Raw genomic sequence first — 20,450 nt, 5'->3', positions numbered from 1 at the left:
ACAAATAGACACACACCCCTACCCCTCTTCTTACCAGACGTAGCTTCTCTGTTCTGACGGTGCATGGAAAATCCAGCCAGCTCTATATTATCCGTGTCATCGTTCAGCCACGTCTCGGTGAAACATAAGATATTACAGTTTTTAATGTCCTGTTGGTAGGATAATCTTAATCGTAGGTCATCATTTTTATTTTCCAATGATTGCATGTTAGCAAGAAGAACAGATGGCAGTGGAAGTTTCCTCGCTCGCCTATGGATTCTCAGAAGGCAGCCCAATCTGCGGCCCCTTTTCCTGCGTCTTTTCTTCAAGAAAATTAAGGGGATCTGGGCCTGTTCCAGTGAAAGTAGTATATCCTTCTCGTCGGACTCATTAAAGGAAAAAGTTTCCACAGTGAGTAATCGCTGTTCTGATGTCCAGATGTTATTTTCGGTCATAAGAGACGGTAGCAGCAACATTATGTACAAAATAAGTTAAAAAATAAGTTACACAAAACGCAAAAAACTAACAAAATAGCACAATTAGTTGGGAGAATGTAAAACGTCAGCCATGTTCTTTGGCACCATCTTTTCAGATGTTAATCAAATCAAATCAAGTTTATTTTATATAGCCCTTCGTACATCAGCTAATATCTCGAAGTGCTGTACAGAAACCCAGCCTAAAACCCCAAACAGCAAGCAATGCAGGTGTAGAAGCACGGTGGCTAGGAAAAACTCCCTAGAAAGGCCAAAACCTAGGAAGAAACCTAGAGAGGAACAGGGTGGAGATTATAACAGAACATGGCCAAGATGTTCATAAATGACCAGCATGGTCAAATAATAATCAGGAGTAAAAGTCAGTTGGCTTTTCATAGCCGATCATTAAGAGTATCTGTACCGCTCCTGCGGTCTCTAGAGAGTTGAAAACAGCAGGTCTGGGACAGGTAGCACATCCGGTGGACAGGTCAGGGTTCCATAGCCGCGAGCAGAACAGTTGAAACTGGAACAGCAGCAAGGCCAGGTGGACTGGGGACAGCAAGGAGTCATCATGCCCGGTAGTCCTGACGCATGGTCCTAGGGCTCAGGTCCTCCGAGAGAGAGAAAGAAAGAGAGAAGGAGAGAATTAGAGAGAGCATACTTAAATTCACACAGGACACCGGATAAAACAGGAGAAGTACTCCAGATATAACCAACTGACCCTAGCCCCCCGACACATAAACTACTGCAGCATAAATACTGGAGGCTGAGACAGGAGGGGTCAGGAGACACTGTGGCCCCATCCGATGATACCCCCAGACAGGGCCAAACAGGAAGGATATAACCCCACCCACTTTGCCAAAGCACAGCCCCCCCACCACTAGAGGGATATCTTCAACCACCAACTTACAATCCTGAGACAAGGCCGAGTATAGCCCACAAAGATCTCCACCACAGCACAAACCAAGGGGGGGCGCCAACCCAGACAGGAAGATCACGTCAGTAACTCAACCCACTCAAGTGACGCACCCCTCCTAGGGACGGCATGAAAGAGCACCAGTAAGCCAGTGACTCAGCCCCTGTAATAGGGTTAGAGGCAGAGAATCCCAGTGGAGAGAGGGGAACCGGCCAGGCAGAGACAGCAAGGGCGGTTCGTTGCTCCAGAGCCTTTCCGTTCACCTTCACACTCCTGGGCCAGACTACACTCAATCATATGACCTACTGAAGAGATAAGTCTTCAGTAAAGACTTAAAGGTTGAGACCGAGTCTACGTCTCTCACATGGGTAGGCAGACCATTCCATAAAAATGGAGATCTATAGGAGAAAGCCCTGCCTCCAGCTGTTTGCTTAGAAATTCTAGGGACAATTAGGAGGCCTGCGTCTTGTGACCGTAGCGTACGTGTAGGTATGTACGGCAGGACCAACTCGGAAAGATAGGTAGGAGCAAGCCCATGTAACGCTTTATAGGTTAACAGTAAAACCTTGAAATCAGCCCTTGCCTTAACAGGAAGCCAGTGTAGGGAAGCTAGCACTGGAGTAATATGATCAAATTTCTTGGTTCTAGTCAGGATTCTAGCAGCCGTATTTAGCACTAACTGAAGTTTATTTAGTGCTTTATCCGGGTAGCCGGAAAGTAGAGCATTCCAGTAGTCTAACCTAGAAGTAACAAAAGCATGGATTAATTTTTCTGCATCATTTTTGGACAGAAAATTTCAGATTTTTGCAATGTTACGTAGATGGAAAAAAGCTGTCCTTGAAACAGTCTTGATATGTTCGTCAAAAGAGAGATCAGGGTCCAGAGTAGCGACGAGGTCCTTCACAGTTTTATTTGAGACGACTTTACAACCATCAAGATTAATTGTCAGATTTAACAGAAGATCTCTTTGTTTCTTGGGACCTAGAACAAGCATCTCTGTTTTGTCCGAGTTTAAAAGTAGAAAGTTTTCAGCCATCCACTTCCTTATGTCTGAAACACAGGCTTCTAGCGAGGGCAATTTTGGGGCTTCACCATGTTACATTGAAATGTACAGCTGTGTGTCATCCGCATAGCAGTGAAAGTTAACATTATGTTTTCGAATGACATCCCCAAGAGGTAAAATATATAGTGAAAACAGTAGTGGTCCTAAAACGGAACCTTGAGGAACACCGAAATGTACAGTTGATTTGTCAGAGGACAAACCATTCACAGAGACAAACTGATATCTTTCCGACAGATAAGATCTAAACCAGGCCAGAACTTGTCCGGGTAGACCAATTTGGGTTTCCAGTCTCTCCAAAAGAATGTGGTGATCGATGGTATCAAAGGCAGCACTAAGGTCTAGGAGCACGAGGACAGATGCAGAGCCTCGGTCTGACGCCATTAAACGGTCATTTACCACCTTCACAAGTGCAGTCTCAGTGCTATGATGGGGTCTAAAACCAGACTGAAGCATTTTGTATACATTGTTTGTCTTCAGGAAGGCAGTGAGTTGCTGTGCAACAGCTTTTTCAAAAAATTTTGAGAGGAATGGAAGATTCGATATAGGCCGATAGTTTTTTATATTTTCTGGGTCAAGGTTTGGCTTTTTCAAGAGAGGCTTTATTACTGCCACTTTTAGTGAGTTTGGTACACATCCGGTGGATAGAGAGCCGTTTATTATGTTCAACATAGGAGGGCCAAGCACATGAAGCAGCTCTTTCAGTAGTTTAGTTGGAATAGGATCCAGTATGCAGCTTGAAGGTTTAGAGGCCATGATTATTTTCATCATTGTGTCAAGAGATATAGTACTAAAACACGTGTCTCTCTTGATCCTAGGTCCTGGCAGAGTTGTGCAGACTCAGGACAGCTAAGCTTTGGAGGAATACGCAGATTTAAAGAGGAGTCTATAATTTGCTTTCTAATGATCATGATCTTTTCCTCAAAGAAGTTCATGAATTTATTACTGCTGAAGTGAAAGCCATCCTCACTTGGGGAATGCTGCTTTTTAGTTAGCTTTGCAACAGTATCAAAAATAAATTTTGGATTGTTCTTATTTTCCTCAATTAAGTTGGAAAAGTAGGATGATCGAGCAGCAGTGAGGGCTCTTCGATACTGCACGGTACTGTCTTTCCAAGCTAGTCGGAAGACTTCCAGTTTGGTGTGGCGCCATTTCCGTAAAAAATTTCTGGAAGCTTGCTTCAGAGCTCGGGTATTTTCTGTATACCAGGGAGCTAGTTTCTTATGACAAATGTTTTTAGTTTTTAGGGGTGCAACTGCATCTAGGGTATTGCGCAAGATTAAATTGAGTTCCTCAGTTAGGTGGTTAACTGATTTTTGTCCTCTGACGTCCTTGGGTAGGCAGAAGGAGTCTGGAAGGGCATCAAGGAATCTTTGTGTTGTCTGAGAATTTATAGCACGACTTTTGATGCTCCTTGGTTGGGGTCTGAGCAGATTATTTGTTGCGATTGCAAACGTAATAAAATGGTGGTCCGATAGTCCAGGATTATGAGGAAAAACATTAAGATCTACAACATTTATTCCATGGGACAAAACTAGGTCCAGAGTATGACTGTGGCAGTGAGTAGGTCCAGAGACATGTTGGACAAAACCCACTGAGTCGATGATGGCTCCAAAAGCCTTTTGGAGTGGGTCTGTGGACTTTTCCATATGAATATTAAAATCACCAAAAATTAGAATATTATCTGCTATGACTACAAGGTCCGATAGGAATTCAGGGAACTCAGTGAGGAACCCTGTATATGGCCCAGGAGGCCTGTAAACAGTAGCTATAAAAAGTGATTGGATAGGCTGCATAGATTTCATGACTAGAAGCTCAAAAGACGAAAACGTCATTTTTTTTTTGTAAATTGAAATTTGCTATCGTAAATGTTAGCAACACCTCCGCCTTTGCGGGATACACGGGGGATATGGTCACTAGTGTAACCAGGAGGTGAGGCCTCATTTAACACAGTAAATTCATCAGGCTTAAGCCATGTTTCAGTCAGGCCAATCACATCAAGATTATGATCAGTGATTAGTTCATTGACTATAACTGCCTTTGAAGTGAGGGATCTAACATTAAGTAGCCCTATTTTGAGATGAGAGGTATCACGATCTCTTTCAATAATGGCAGGAATGGAGGAGGTCTTTATCCTAGTGAGATTGCTAAGGCGAACACCGCCATGTTTAGTTTTGCCCAACCTAGGTCGAGGCATAGACACAGTCTCAATGGGGATAGCTGAGCTGACTACACTGACTATGCTAGTGGCAGACTCCACTAAGCTGGCAGGTTGGCTAACAGCCTGCTGCCTGGCCTGCACCTTATTTCATTGTGGAGCTAGAGGAGTTAGAGCCCTGTCTATGTTGGTAGATAAGATGAGAGCACCCCTCCAGCTAGGATAGAGTCCGTCACTCCTCAGCAGGTCAGGCTTGGTCCTGTTTGTGGGTGAGTCCCAGAAAGAGGGCCAATTATCTACAAATTCTATCTTTTGGGAGGGGCAGAAAACAGTTTTCAACCAGCGATTGAGTTGTGAGACTCTGCTGTAGAGCTCATCACTCCCCCTATCTGGGAGGGGGTCAGAGACAATTACTCGATGCCGACACATCTTTCTAGCTGATTTACACGCTGAAGCTATGTTGCGCTTGGTGACCTCTGACTGTTTCATCCTAACATCGTTGGTGCCGACGTGGATAACAATATCTCTATACTCTCTACACTCGCCAGTTTTAGCTTTAGCCAGCACCATCTTCAGATTAGCCTTAACGTCGGTAGCCCTGCCCCCTGGTAAACAGTGTATGATCGCTGGGTGATTCGTTTTAAGTCTAATACTGCGGGTAATGGTGTCGCCAATGACTAGGGTTTTCAATTTGTCAGAGCTAATGGTGGGAAGCTTCGGCGTCTCTGACCCCGTAACGGGAGGAGTAGAGACAAGAGAAGACTCGGCCTCAGACTCCGACTCGCTACTTAATGGGGAAAACCGGTTGAAAGTTTGCAGCACAGCTATCCTCGCCGTAAGGCGATCGTTCTCCTGTATATTATGAGTACAGCGACTGCAATTAGGCATCATGTTAATGTTACTACTTAGCTTCGGCTGTTGAAGGTGCTGACGAACCATGTCCAGATAAAGCGTCCGGAGTGAAAAAAGATGAATGAGGGAAAAAAGTTGAGGGAAAAACTAAAAATATAAACAGTAATTAAAAAGTAAAAACCGTAAAGTTGTCAGCTAGCAAAGTAAGGTTGGCAACAAAACGCACAGCAAACGCACAGCAACACGTCTGCAAGTTCAAGAGGAAGTGACGTCCTGGCACTCCAGGCAGACCGAAGAAAAACGCTTGTGTTTCTACCTCCGACAGTGCAGTAATATCTAACAAGTAACATCTAACAATTTCACAACATATACCCAATATATACAAATCCAAGTAAAGGGAATGTATTTAAGAATATACAAATATATGGACGATCAATGTCAGAGCGGCAAGACAGTCGTGAAGAGGGCACGACAAAACCTATTCCCCCCCAGGAGACTGAAAAGATTTGACATGGGTCCTCAGATCCTCAAAAGGTTTTACAGCTGCAAACTTAAATCAGTTTTACCAAATTCTTACCAGCATGTCACATGTGCTGGAAAAAAAACAAAGGAAAAAAAAACAAAGGAAAAAAAATCCTGGACCACCTTTACTCCACACATAGAGATGCATACAAAGCTCTCCCCCACCTTCCATTCTGCAAATCTGACCATAATTCTATGCTCCTTATTTCTGCTAACAAGCAAAAACTAAAGCAGGAAGTACCAGTGACTCGCTCAATACAGAAGTGGTCAGATGATGCTTTCGCCGTAAATCCTTTTTGAAATCAGACATGTTGGCTGGATTCACAACAAGTGTAGCTTTAATTTGGTGTCTTTCATGTGTGATTTCATGAAAGTTTGATTTTTATAGTAATTTATTTTAATTTGGCGCTCTGCATTTTCACTGGCTTTTGGCGAAGTGGGACGTTAGCGTCCCACATATCCCAGAGAAGTTAAATGATGTCTGTGAGTATAACAGAACTCATATGGCAGGCAAAAACCTGAGAAAAAATCCAACCAGGAAGTGGGAAATCTGAGGTTTGTAGGTTTTCAACTCATCGCCTATCGAATATACAGTGGGATATTGGTCATATTGCACTTCCTAAGGCTTCCACTAGATGTCAACAGTCTTTAGAACCTTGTTTGATGCTTCTACTGTGAAGGGGGGGGGAATGAGGGCTCTTTGAGTCATGGGTCTGGCAGAGTGCCATGAGCTGACCAGGCGTGTGCACGTGAGAGAGTTAGCTTGCGTTCCATTGCATTTCTGAAGACAAAGGAATTCTCCAGTTGGAACATTATTGAATGTTTAAAACATCTGAAAGATTGATTCTATACTTCGTTTGACATGTTTCTACGAACTGTAATATTACTTTTCGTCTGAACTTTCGCGCGTCGTGAGTTTTGATTGTGTGCAGAACGCGCAAACAAAAAGGAGGTATTTGGACATAAATGATGGAAATTATTGTGGAACTGGGATTCCTGGGAGTGCATTCTGATGAAGATCATCAAAGGTAAGTGAATATTTATAATGCTATTCTGACATCTGTTGACTCCACAACATGGCGGATATCTTCATGGCTTGTTTGTGCTCTGAGCGCTGTACTCAGATTATAGCATGGTGTGCTTTATCCGTATCATTTTTTTGAAATCTGACACAGCGGTTGCATTTAGGAGAGGTTTATCTAAAGTAGCATGTATAATACTTGTATCTTTTATCAATGTTTATTATGAGTATTTCTGGGATTTGATGTGGCTCTCTGCAAAATCACCGGATGTTTTAGAGGCAAAACATTACTGAACATAACGCGCCAATGTAAACTGAGATTTTTGGATATAAATATGAACTTTATCGAACAAAACATACATGTATTGTGTAACATGAAGTCCTATGAGTGTCATCTGATGAAGATCATCAAAGGTTAGTGATTCATTTTATCTCTATTTCTGCTTTTTGTGACTCCTCTCTTTGGCTAGAAAAATGGCTGTGTTTTTCTGTGAATAGGTGCTGACCTAACATAATGATATGTTGTGCTTTCATCGTAGAGCCTTTTTGAAATCGGACACTGTGGTGGGATTAACAACAAGTTTATATTTAAAATGGTGTAAAATACTTGTATGTCTGAGGATTTTTAATTATGAGATTTCTGTTGTTTTGAATTTGGCACCCTGCATTTTCACTGGCTGTTGTCATATCGATCCCGTTAACGGGATCCCAGCCATAAGAAGCAGTTCAAGATATAGGGTTAAGAAAAAATGGACTAAATAAACTAAAGTATAAAATAAAAAGTGTTGCCGCTTTTCTGTTGCCGCTTGCTATAGACCTCCCTCTGCACCCAGCTGTGCCCTGGACACCATATGTGAATTGATTGCCCCCCATCTATCTTCTGAGCTCGTGCTACTAGGTGACCTAAACTGGGACATGCTTAAAACTTTTTATGGCTGCAATCCTGTTAACGGGATGATATGACAACAGCCAGTGAAAGTGCAGGGCGCCAAATTCAAACAACAGAAATCTCATAATTAAAATTCCTCAAACATACATGTATCTTATACCATTTTAAAGGTAATCTTGTTGTTAATCCCACCAAAGTGTCCGATTTCAAATAGGCTTTACAGCGAAAGCACCACAAACGATTATGTTAGGTCACCGCAAAATCACAGGAAAACAGCAATTTTTCAGCCAAAGACAGGAGTCACAAAAAGCAGAAATAGAGATAAAATGAATCACTAACCTTTGATGATTTTTATCAGATGACACTCATAGGACTTCATGTTACACAATACATGTATGTTTTGTTCGATAAAGTTAATATTTATATCCAAAAACCTCAGTCTACATTGGCGCCATGTTCAGAAATGCCTCCAAAATATCCGGAGAAATTGCAGAGAGCCACGTCAAATAACATAAATACTCATCATAAACTTTGATGAAAGATACATGTTTTACATAGAATTAAAGATACACTTGTTCTTAATGCATCCGCTGTGTCAGATTTTTAAAAAAAAATTATGGAAAAAGCAAACCATGCAATAATCTGAGATGGCGCTCAGAATGTTCTTTTTTTATCCGCCATGTTGGAGTCAACAGAAATCAGAAATAACATTATAAATATTCCCTTACCTTTGATGATCTTCATCAGAATGCACTCCCAGGAATCGTAGTTCCACAATAACTGTTTGTTTTGTTCGATAATGTCCATTATTTATGTCCAAGTAGCTACTTTTGTTAACGCGTTTAGTACACAAATCCAAACGCATGTGCAGGTCCAGCCGAACGTCGGACGAAAACTTCAAAAAGTTATATTATATTAAGAAACTTGTCAAACTAAGTATAGAATTAATCTTTAGGATGTTGTTATCATAAATATTCAATAACGTTCCAACCGGAGAATTCCTTTGTCTGTAGAGAAGCAATGGAACGTAGGTCGCTATCATGTGAAATGCACTTGACCAGGACCTGGCTCTCTGCCAGACCATTGACTCAAACAGCTCCCATCCGGCTCCACATCACAGTAGAAGCCTCATTCAAGGTTCTATAGACTGTTGACATCTAGTGGAAGCCGTAGGAAGTGCAAACATATCCATATCCCACTGTGTATTCAATAGGGGCTGGGTTGAAAATCGACCAACCTCAGATTTCCCACATCCTGTATGGCTTTCTTCTCAGGTTTTTGCCTGCCATATGAGTTCTGTTATACTCACAGACATCATTCAAACAGTTTTAGAAACTTCAGAGTGTTTTCTATCCAATACTACTAATAATATGCATATATTAGAAACTGGGACTGAGGAGCAGGCCGTTTACTCTGGGCACTTCTGGGCACCTTTCATCCAAGCTACTCAATACTGCCCATGCAGCCATAAGAAGTTTTAAGCATCTCCAATCCAAAATTAAATCTAGAATTGGATTTATATCGCAACAAAGCATCCTTCACTCTTGCTGCCAAACATACCCTCGTAAAACTGACCATCCTACTGATCCTCGACTTCGGTGATGTCATCTATAAAATAATTTCCAACACTCTACTCAACAAACTGGATGCAGTCTATCACAGTGCCATCCGTTTTGTCACCAAAGCCCCATACACTACCCACCATTGCGACCTGTACGCTCTCGTTGGTTGGCCCTCGCTTCACACTCGTCGCCAAACCCACTGGCTACAGGTAATCTACAAGTCTCTGCTAGGTAAAGCACCGCCTTATCTCAACTCACTGGTTACCATAGCAGCACTCACTCGTAGCACGCGCTCCAGCAGGTATATCTCACTGGTCACCCCCAAAGCCAATTCCTCCTTTGGTCGTCTTTCCTTCCAGTTCTCTGCTGCCAATGACTTGAACGAACTGCAAAAATATCTGAAGCTGGAGACTCATATCTCCCTCACTAGCTTTAAGCACCAGCTGTCAGAGCAGCTCACAGATCACTGCACCTGTACATAGTCCATCTGTAAACAGCCCATCTATCTACCTCATCCCCATACTGTATTTATTTATTTATCTTGCTCCTTTGCACCCCAGTATCTCTACTTGCACATTCATCTTCTGCACATCTACCATTCCAGTGTTTAATTGCTATATTGTAATTACTTCGCCGCCATGGCCTATTTATTGCCTTAACTCCCTTATCTTACCTCATTTGCACTCATTGTACATTTACATTTAAGTCATTTAGCAGACGCTCTTATCCAGAGCGACTTACAAATTGGTGCATTCACCTTATGATATCCAGTGGAACAACCACTTTACAATAGTGCATCTAACTCTTTTAAGGGGGGGGGGGGGGGGGTTAGAAGGATTACTTTATCCTATCCTAGGTATTCCTTAAAGAGGTGGGGTTTCAGGTGTCTCCGGAAGGTGGTGATTGACTCCGCTGACCTGGCGTCGTGAGGGAGTTTGTTCCACCATTGGGGTGCCAGAGCAGCGAACAGTTTTGACTGGGCTGAGCGGGAACTGTACTTCCTCAGAGGTAGGGAGGCGAGCAGGCCAGAGGTGGATGAACGCAGTGCCCTTGTTTGGGTGTAGGGCCTGATCAGAGCCTGAAGGTACGGAGGTGCCGTTCCCCTCACAGCTCCGAAGGCAAGCACCATGGTCTTGTAGCGGATGCGAGCTTCAACTGGAAGCCAGTGGAGAGAGCGGAGGAGCGGGGTGACGTGAGAGAACTTGGGAAGGTTGAACACCAGACGGGCTGCGGCGTTCTGGATGAGTTGTAGGGGTTTAATGGCACAGGCAGGGAGCCCAGCCAACAGCGAGTTGCAGTAATCCAGACGGGAGATGACAAGTGCCTGGATTAGGACCTGCGCCGCTTCCTGTGTGAGGCAGGGTCGTACTCTGCGGATGTTGTAGAGCATGAACCTACAGGAACGGGTCACCGCCTTGATGTGAGTTGAGAACGACAGGGTGTTGTCCAGGATCACGCCAAGGTTCTTAGCACTCTGGGAGGAGGACACAATGGAGTTGTCAACCGTGATGGCGAGATCATGGAACGGGCAGTCCTTCCCCGGGAGGAAGAGCAGCTCCGTCTTGCCGAGGTTCAGCTTGAGGTGGTGATCCGTCATCCACACTGATATGTCTGCCAGACATGCAGAGATGCGATTCGCCACCTGGTTATCAGAAGGGGGAAAGGAGAAGATTAATTGTGTGTCGTCTGCATAGCAATGATAGGAGAGACCATGTGAGGATGGTCTCTCCTCACATGGTTGTATATAGACTTTTTGTTTATTTTTTCTACTGTATTATTGACTGTATGTTTGTTTTACTCCATGTGTAACTCTGTGTTGTTGTATGTGTCGAATTGCTATGCTTTATCTTGGCCAGGTTGCAGTTGCAAATGAGAACTTGTTCTCAACTAGCCTACCTGGTTAAATAAAGGTGAAATAAAATAAAAAATAAAATAAACAGCCTAGTATATAGGTCCTGGATGGCAGGAAGCCCCAGTGATGTACTAGGCTGTACGCACTACCCTCTGTAGCGTCTTATGTTCGGATGCCGAGCAGTTGCCATACCAGGCGGTGATGCAACCAGTCAGGATGCTCTCGATGAAGCATCTGTAAAACATTTTGAGGATCTGGGTACCCATGCCAAATCTTTGCAGTCTCCTGAGGGGGAAAAGGTGGTGTCGTGCCTTCTTCACGACTGTCTTGGTGTGTTTGGACCACGATAGTTTGTTGGTGATGTGGACACCAAGGAACTTTAAACTCTCGACACGCTCCACTACAGCCCTGTCAATGTTAATGGGGGCGTGCTCGGACCTCCTTTTCCTGAAGTCCATGATCATCTCCTTTGTCTTGCTCACATTAAGGGAGAGATTGGTCTCCTGGCACCACACTGTCAGGTCTCTGACTTCCTCCCTATAGGCTGTCTCATCGTTGTCGGTGATCAGGCCTACCACTGTTGTGTCGTTAGCAAACTTAATGATGGCGTTGGAGATGTGCTTGGTCACGCAGTAGTGGGTGAACAGGGAGTATAGGAGGGGACTAAGCACACACCCCTGAGGGGCCCCGGTGCTGAGTATCAGCGTGGCAGATGTGTTGGCAAGAGAAGCAAACTTAGGGATGACATGCCAGTGACAAACGCTAACACTACATATCCAAGTATATCGGACCAAATTGTGAAAGACAAGAATTGTACTTTTGAATTCCGTCAAGTTTTTACTAACGACATGCCACTGACTTTGAGTAAAGCCAGAGTGTCTATGTATGGGGATGACTCAACACTATACACGGCAGCTACTACAGCGACTGAAATGACTGCAACACTTAACAAAGAGTTGCAGTTAGTTTCAGAGTGGGTGGCAAGGAATAAGTTAGACCTAAATATTTTTTAAACTAAAAGCATTGTACTTGGAACAAAACACTCACTAAACCCTAAACCTCAACTAAATATTGTAATAAATAATGTGGATATTGAGCAAGTTGAGATGACTAAACTGCTTGGAGTAACCCTAGATTGTAAACTGTCATGGTCAAAACATATTGAAACAACAGTAGCTAAGATGGGGAGAAGTATGTCCATGATAAGGCACTGCTCTACCTTCCTGACAGCAATATCAACAAGGCAGGTCCTACAGGCCCTAGTTTTGTCGCACCTTAACTGCTGTTCAGTCGTGTGGTCAGGTGCCACAAAAAATAACTTAGGAAAATTGCAATTGGCTCAGAAAAAGGCAGCACAGCTGGCCCTTGGGTGTACACAGAGAGCTAACATTAATAATATGCATTACAATCTTTCCTGGCTCAAAGTGGAGGAGAGATTGCCTTCATCACTACTTTATTTATGAGAGGTATTGACATGCTGAATGCACCGAGCTGTCTGTCTAAACTACTGGCACACAGCTCGGACATCCATGCATACCCTACAAGACATGCCACCAGAGTTCTCTTCACAGTCCCCAAGTCCATAACAGACTATGGGAGATGCACAGTACTACATAGAGCCATAACTACATGGAACTCTATTTCACATCAAGTAACTGATGCAAGAAGTAAAATTTGATTAAAAAAACAGATTAAAAACACCTTATAGAACAGCGGGGCCTGCGAAGCAACACAAACAGGCACAGACACATGCATACACACACACACGATAACATACGCACTATAGACACACATATTTAGTACTGTAGATTTGTGATAGTGGTGGAGTAGGGGCCTGAGGGCACACAGTGTGTTGTGAAATCTGTGAATGTATTGTAATGTTTTTAAATTTGTATAAACTGCCTTAATTTTGCAACAGACCTAGTAATATTTTACATCAATAGCAGTCAATATTAATCGTCACCTTATTTCAGTCTCATCTGAAAGTTGTAAATTCTTGGTTATCTTCACGAACCCTGGCTAACAAGTTGAATCAGCAATACAAAATTTATTTTAATTATTTATTTACTAAATACCTAACTAATCACACAGAATTACATATACACAGAATGGATCGTACATTGATTACTAATTATGTCCTACAAGAAAACGTCCCTGGGGGACGGAACCTGTATGACGGCTGGTTACACAAAGAGAGGGGGTTGGGCTTGAATGAAAGCGCGGGAGGACTGAAGAACAAAGGGAGAAGCTATGCTATCGTAAATACAGAATCTTATGCATTCTAAATAACCTCCCATTTGGAAAAGGCAAATGGAATAAATATTTACTCTGCGCTTCGGTAGGTTGGTCGTAGATGCCGTGTTGCCCAACAGAGATCTTCCTTGTCCCTTTAAGAGTGTCTCTGGTGGTAAACTGGATACTTAGCAGTGTCGTGCTGTTTGTTATAAGAGATCCTTTGTCCGTCCTTTCCTAGCCCACGTTTACAGCGGCCGCTGCTAACTCAACGGCTAGGAGGTATCACTGCTGTTGTGAATAAGAGTTCAACGTTCATACCATTCGCAACCAAAGCTCTGGTTGGCTTAGTTCTGTAGTTATTATCTGAATCCTTCTGACATCGGATGGTCGCCCTAATGTACACAGAACAGCTTATTATCTGAGTCCTTTTAACGTGAGGCTGCAGGCCTCGCATACTCGGAACCGGAGGTTACATTTTCGTCAAGGGCTTATATAGTGGAGGGAGAGAAGGGTGTGTTTTATAGTTTATAACCAATGTCTCTTCACAGGGGAGGTGTCACGTTCCTGACCTGTTTTCTGTTAGTTTTGTATGTGTTAGTTGGTCAGGACGTGAGTTTGGGTGGGCAGTCTATGTTTTCTGTTTCTATGTTGGTTTAGAGGGTGACCTGATATGGCTCTCAATTAGAGGCAGGTGGTTTTCATTTCCTCTGATTGAGAGCCATATTAAGGTAGGTGTTTTCACATTGATTGTTGTGGGTGGTTGTCTCCTGTGTCTGTGTTTGTCGCGCCACACGGGACTGTCTCGGTTTGTTTGTTCGTTCGGTTTTGTGTAGTCTGTTTTCCTGTTCGTGCGTTCTTCGTGTTTCATGTAAGTTCTTACGTTCAGGTCAGTCTACGTCGTTTGTTGTTTTTGTATCTTTTCAAGTGTTCTTCGTGTTTTCGGTTTATTTAATAAATATCATGTCAAATCGCAACTCTGCATTTTGGTTTAATCCCTGCTCCTCCTCTTCGGATGAAGAGGAAGAGGAACGCCGTTACAGGAGGGCCACTGATTTGAGCAGAGCTCTAACCTTTTGAAAACCCAATTATCTAATTTGGAAGCTAAAATTACATTTCATCTTTTCACAAATAGTTTCATATTTAAACATTTAAATTGCACAACAATTCCATGTGAATCTGATAACTAGAATGTGTAGAATTTCCCAGATACAGTTTATGCCGTCCTGTCATCAGTCATAATGTCTCAGATGACAACTGAACTGACATCATATTCATTAAAGCCCGACACCGGTACACTTATGACAACAGCCAGCTCAAAGTGCAGGGCGCGAAATTCAAAAGATATTTTTTTTAAATATTTAACTTTCACACATTAACAAGTCCAATACAGCATATGAAAGGTACACATCTTGTGAATCCAGCCAACATGTCCGATTTTTAAAATGTTTTACAGGGAAGACACAATATGTAAATCTATTAGCTAACCACGTTAGCAAAAAACACCACTTTTTTTACTCCATCAGTAGCTATCACAAATTCGTCCAAATAAAGATATAAATAGCCACTAACCAAGAAACAACTTCATCAGATGACAGTCTGATAACATATTTATTGTATAGCATATGTTTTGTTAGAAAAATGTGCATATTTCAGGTATAAATCATAGTTTACATTGCAGCTACAATCAGAAATTGCACCGAAAGCAGACAGAATAATTACAGACACCAACGCCAAATAACTAAATACTCATCATAAAACATTTCTGAAAAATACATAGTGTACAGCAATTGAAAGACAGGCATCTTGTGATTCCAGACAATATTTCCGATTTATCAAGTGTTTTACAGCGAAAACACAATAGAGCGTTATATTAGCTTACCACAATAGCCAAAAACACAAGCAATTTCCCAGTAGCAAAAGTTAGCGATCGTAACAAACAAGCAAAAGATATATAATTTTTGACTAACCTTAATTTTCTTCATCAGATGACAGTCCTATAACATCAGGTTATACATACACTTATGTTTTGTTCGAAAATGTGCATATTTAGAGCTGAAATCAGTGGTTACACATTGTGCTAACTTAGCTACTTTTTCCACAACATCTAAACAGCAACGATATTTTTCTGACACGTTTTCTGACACACATATTCTGACCAAATAGCTATTCATAAACATAAGTAAAAAAATACATGTTGTATAGGAAATGATAGATCCATTAGTTCTTAATGAAATCGCAGTGTTAGAATTCTAAAAAATAACTTCATTACGACATCCAGCTTCGGTATAGCTGAGTACCCCAAAGTTGGGCGCCCACGACTAATTCACATGCACGACAGATATATGAATTAGCATCATAAAATGTTTCTTACTTTTGGTGATCTTCCATCAGAATGTTGTAGAAGGTGTCCTTTGTCAAGAACAGTCGTTGTTTGGAATTAGAACGTTCATTTTCCCTCTCGATTTAGCACGCGCACTTGCCAAGTGGCACAAAGCTCTCCAAGTCAACAAACGGAAGAGAACGGAACACGGCAAAACTCCCGAAAAACGTTCAATAATCTGATGAAACTATATTGAAAAAACATACTTTACGATGATATGGTCACATGTATCAAATAAAATCATAGCCGGAGATATTAGTCATCCATAACGACAGCTAAAAAGAAGGCAAATCCATGTCCCCTTTCGCGCGCTCCAGAAAACAGAAAATGGACGGTCACGTCATACAAAGAGCTTTTATTCCACCTCAGACCAAGATAAACACAACATTTCTTCTCTCACCGCCTCTTGACAACCAGGGGAAGGTGTATGAATGCACGTAGACTCTTACGTATCATGCCCATGTATAGGCAGGAAGTAGAACAGAGCATCGATTTCAGACTTTCCACTTCCTGGTCAGGAAATGTGCTGCAGAATGAGTTCTGTTTCACTTAGAGAAATAATTCAAACGGTTTTAGAAACTAGATAGTGTTTTCTATCCAATAGTAATAATAATATGCATATTGTACGAGCAAGAATTGAGTACGAGGCCGTTTGAAATGGGCACCTTTTATCTGGCTACTCAATACTCCCCCTGCAGCCCAAACAGGTTAAGTACCAACGCATATTTTCAACTGGTTGGATTACCGAAATATGGTTCCTTTCCCCCCACCTTTTGATGTTCCCCGACTCTCTATATTTAACAAAGGCTTTTCAAGAGTCCTTCAGTACAGTCAAGAGAGGAAAGGGAGAAAGGTATTTATGGGGGGTCATAAACCTTACCCACAGGCCAACGTCATGACAACTGTATATAGACAAAATAAACTCAGCAAAAAAAGAAATGTCCTCTCACTGTCAACTGCATTTATTTTCAGCAAACTTAACAATCTTTAACATAACAAGATTCAACAACTGAGACATAAACTGAACAAGTTCCACAGACATGTGACTAACAAAAATTGAATAATGTGTCCCTGAACAAAAGGGGGGTCAAAATCAAAAGTAACAGTCAGTATCTGGTGTGGCCACCAGCTGCATTAAGTACTGCAGTGCATCTCCTCCTCATGGACTGCACCAGATTTGCCAGTTCTTGCTGTGAGATGTTACCCCACTCTTCCACCAAGGCATCTGCAAGTTCCCGGACATTTCTGGGGGGAATGGCCCTAGCCCTCACCCTCCGATCCAACAGGTCGCAGACATGCTCAATGGGATTGAGATCCAGGCTCTTCGCTGGCCATGGCAGAACACTGACATTCCTGGATTGCAGGAAATCACGCACAGAACGAGCAGTATGGCTTGTGGCATTGTCATGCTGAAGGGTCATGTCAGGATGAGCCTGCAGGAAGGGTACCACATGAGGGAGGAGGATGTCTTCCCTGTAACGCACAGCGTTGAGATTGCCTGCAATAACAACAAGCTCAGTCCAATTATGCTGTGACACACCGCCCCAGACCATGACGGACCCTCCACCTCCAAATCGATCCCGCTCCAGAGTACATGCCTCGGTGTAATGCTCATTCCTTCAACGAAAAATGCGAATCCAACAATCACCCCTGGTGAGACAAAACCTTGACTCGTCAGTGAAGAGCACTTTTTGCCAGTCCTGTCTGGTCCAGCGACGGTGGGTTTGTGCCCATAGGCGATGTTGTTGCCGGTGATGTCTGGTGAGGACCTGCCTTACAACAGGCCTACAAGCCCTCAGTCCAGCCTCTCTCAGCCTATTGCAGACAGTCTGAGCACTGATGGAGGGATTGTGCGTTCCTGGTGTAACTGGGGCAGTTGTTGTTGCCATCCTGTACCTGTCCCGCAGGTGTGATGTTTGGATGTACCGATCATGTGCAGGTGTTGTTACACGTGGTCTGACACTGCGAGGACGATCAGCTGTCCGTCCTGTCTCCCTGTAGCGCTGTCTTAGGCGTCTCACAGTATGGACATTGCAATTTATTGCCCTGGCCACATCTACAGTCCTCATGCCTCCTTGCAGCATGCCTAAGGCACTGAACGCAGATGAGCAGGGACCCTGGGCATATTTCTTTTGGTGTTTTTCAGAGTCAGTAGAAAGGCCTCTTTAGTGTCCTAAGTTTTCATAACTGTGACCTTAATTGCCTACCGTCTGTAAGCTGTTAGTGTCTTAACGACCGTTCGGGGGGTGCATGTTGATTAATTGTTTATGGTTCATTGAACAAGCATGGGAAACAGTGTTTTTACTCTTTACAATGAAGAACTGTGAAGTTATTTGGATTTTTACGAATTATCTTTGAAAGACAGGGTCCTGAAAAAGGGACGTTTTCTTTTTTTGCTGAGTACATGACAATTGAAATGTCTATTCTTTTGGAACTTTTGTGAGTGTAATGTTCGCTGTTCATTTTTTTATTGTTTTCAGTTCGCTTTTGTTTATTATCTATTTCACTTGCTTTGGTATGTAAACATTTGTTTCCCATGCCAATAAAACCCTCTGAATTGAATCGAAAGACGGCGAGAGACCGCAATATAGAGATTGAGACAGACAGCAAAAGAGATTGAGACAGACAGCGAAAGAGATAGAGACAGCGAGAGAGACAGCGAGAGATAGAGACATATCTCCATTCCTAGCATCCTCTCTCCTTGTCTACTCTTTCACACACTGGAGAAGAAGATCAGAGGGGAGTGACAATGATTCTTCTCCTCCAATACGGTTGAAAAGAAGACAGGATGTGAGGGAATCACAGAAAGACAAATTGAGAAAGATCCAGAAGTCATTGATTTTATTTATTTTTTAAATAGGCCATAGAGGTAAAATAATTACAATTTAGCATTAACACTGGAGTTATAGATGTGCAGATGATGATGTGCAAGTAGAGATACTGGGGTGCAAAAAAGAAAGAAGATAAATAACAATATGGGGATGGTGTAGTTGGGTGTGCTATTTACAGATGGGCTGTGTACAGGTACAGTGATCGGTAAGTTGCTCTGACAGCTGATGCTTAAAGTTAGAGAGGGAGATATAAGTCTCCAGCTTCAGTGATTTTTGCAATTCGTTCCATTGATTGGCCATGAGTTAAAACATTCCCATGATGCAGCTTGTTGACAGACTGATATGAGACTAACCCTAAATTTCTTCCCTTTTTGTTTTTTTCTCTCAGGTGAAACACACACACACACAGACACACCACACACCCATGGCCTTACAATAACCCTACCCCTCCTTAGTCTCTCCATCCCTTCCTCTCCTTCTCTCCCGCTTTGTCCTTCCCTCCCTCTCAGTTGTCTGTCTGTATAGAAACTGTTTTGTCCTGAATAGCTAATCAAATTTCTCCATTGGGATGGCTGACCAATAACATCTATCCTGCAGCTGATAGAAAACTCTGATTGGTGTTTCTCATTATTCTCCAGAGTTTACAAAATAGCTCTTTTACATGTGCAACAGAGAGAGGAGAGTATAAAACAGAGAGAATGAAGAGAGGTGAAGAGATGTACAAGATGAGAGGAAATATGAGCAGAAGATGAGGAGAGGAACTCGACAAAGACATCTGGCGGGCTATCAATTAATATGTTAATAACAGTTGCATTTCTTCAGTATTTATCAGTCACTTAATAATTACAACAAAAGCAACCCGTTAGGTTAGTCTATTCTGTTAAAGATTAGTTCTGAACCTGTTAACTTTGTATATTCTGTTAAATATTAGTTCCGAACCCGTTAGCTTTTTCTATTCTGTTAGAGATGAGTTACATTCTGTTAGAGATTACTTCGGAACACGTTAGTTCTGTATATTCTGTTAGAGATTAGTTCTGAACCCGTTAACCTTGTCTATTCTGTTAGAGATTACCTCTGAACATGTTAGCTTTGTCTACATTTTACATTTAAGTAATTTAGCAGACACTCTATCCTGAGCGATTTACAGTTAGTGCATTCATTTTATTAAGATAGCTAGGTGGGACAAACGCATATCAGTCATAGTAAGTCCTCAATAAAGTAGCTATCAGCAATGTCGGGGGGGACTCTGCTGGAAGATGGGCAGGGACTCTGCTTCCACCATTTGGGGTGCCAGGACAGAGAAGTGTAGTGGATGTGAGCTTCGACTGGAAGCTAGTGGAGTGTGCGGAGGAGCGGGGTGACATAGGAGAACTTGGGAAGGTTGAACACCTGGCGGGCTTCAGCGTTCTGGATAAGTTGCAAGGGTTTGATTGCACAAGCAGTGAGTCCAGCCAACAGCGAGTTGCAGTAGTCCAGACGGGAGATGGGAAGTGCCTGGATTAGGAACCTGCGCCACATCCTTTGTGAGGTAGGGTCGTACTCGACGGATGTTGTTGAGCATGAACCTGCAGGAGCTAGTCACTGCTTTGATGTTTTCAGAGAACGACAGGGTGTGTTGTTCAGGGTTTATGCCAAGGTTCTTTGCACTGTGGGAGGGGGATACCGTGGAGTTGTCAACCGTGATGGAGAGCGGGCAGCCAATCCCCGGGAGAAAAAGCAG

The sequence above is a fragment of the Salvelinus namaycush genome, unplaced genomic scaffold, assembly GCF_016432855.1.
Source record: "Salvelinus namaycush isolate Seneca unplaced genomic scaffold, SaNama_1.0 Scaffold47, whole genome shotgun sequence".
NCBI classification, from domain to species: domain Eukaryota; kingdom Metazoa; phylum Chordata; class Actinopteri; order Salmoniformes; family Salmonidae; genus Salvelinus; species Salvelinus namaycush.
This window is presented reverse-complemented; position numbering follows the sequence as displayed.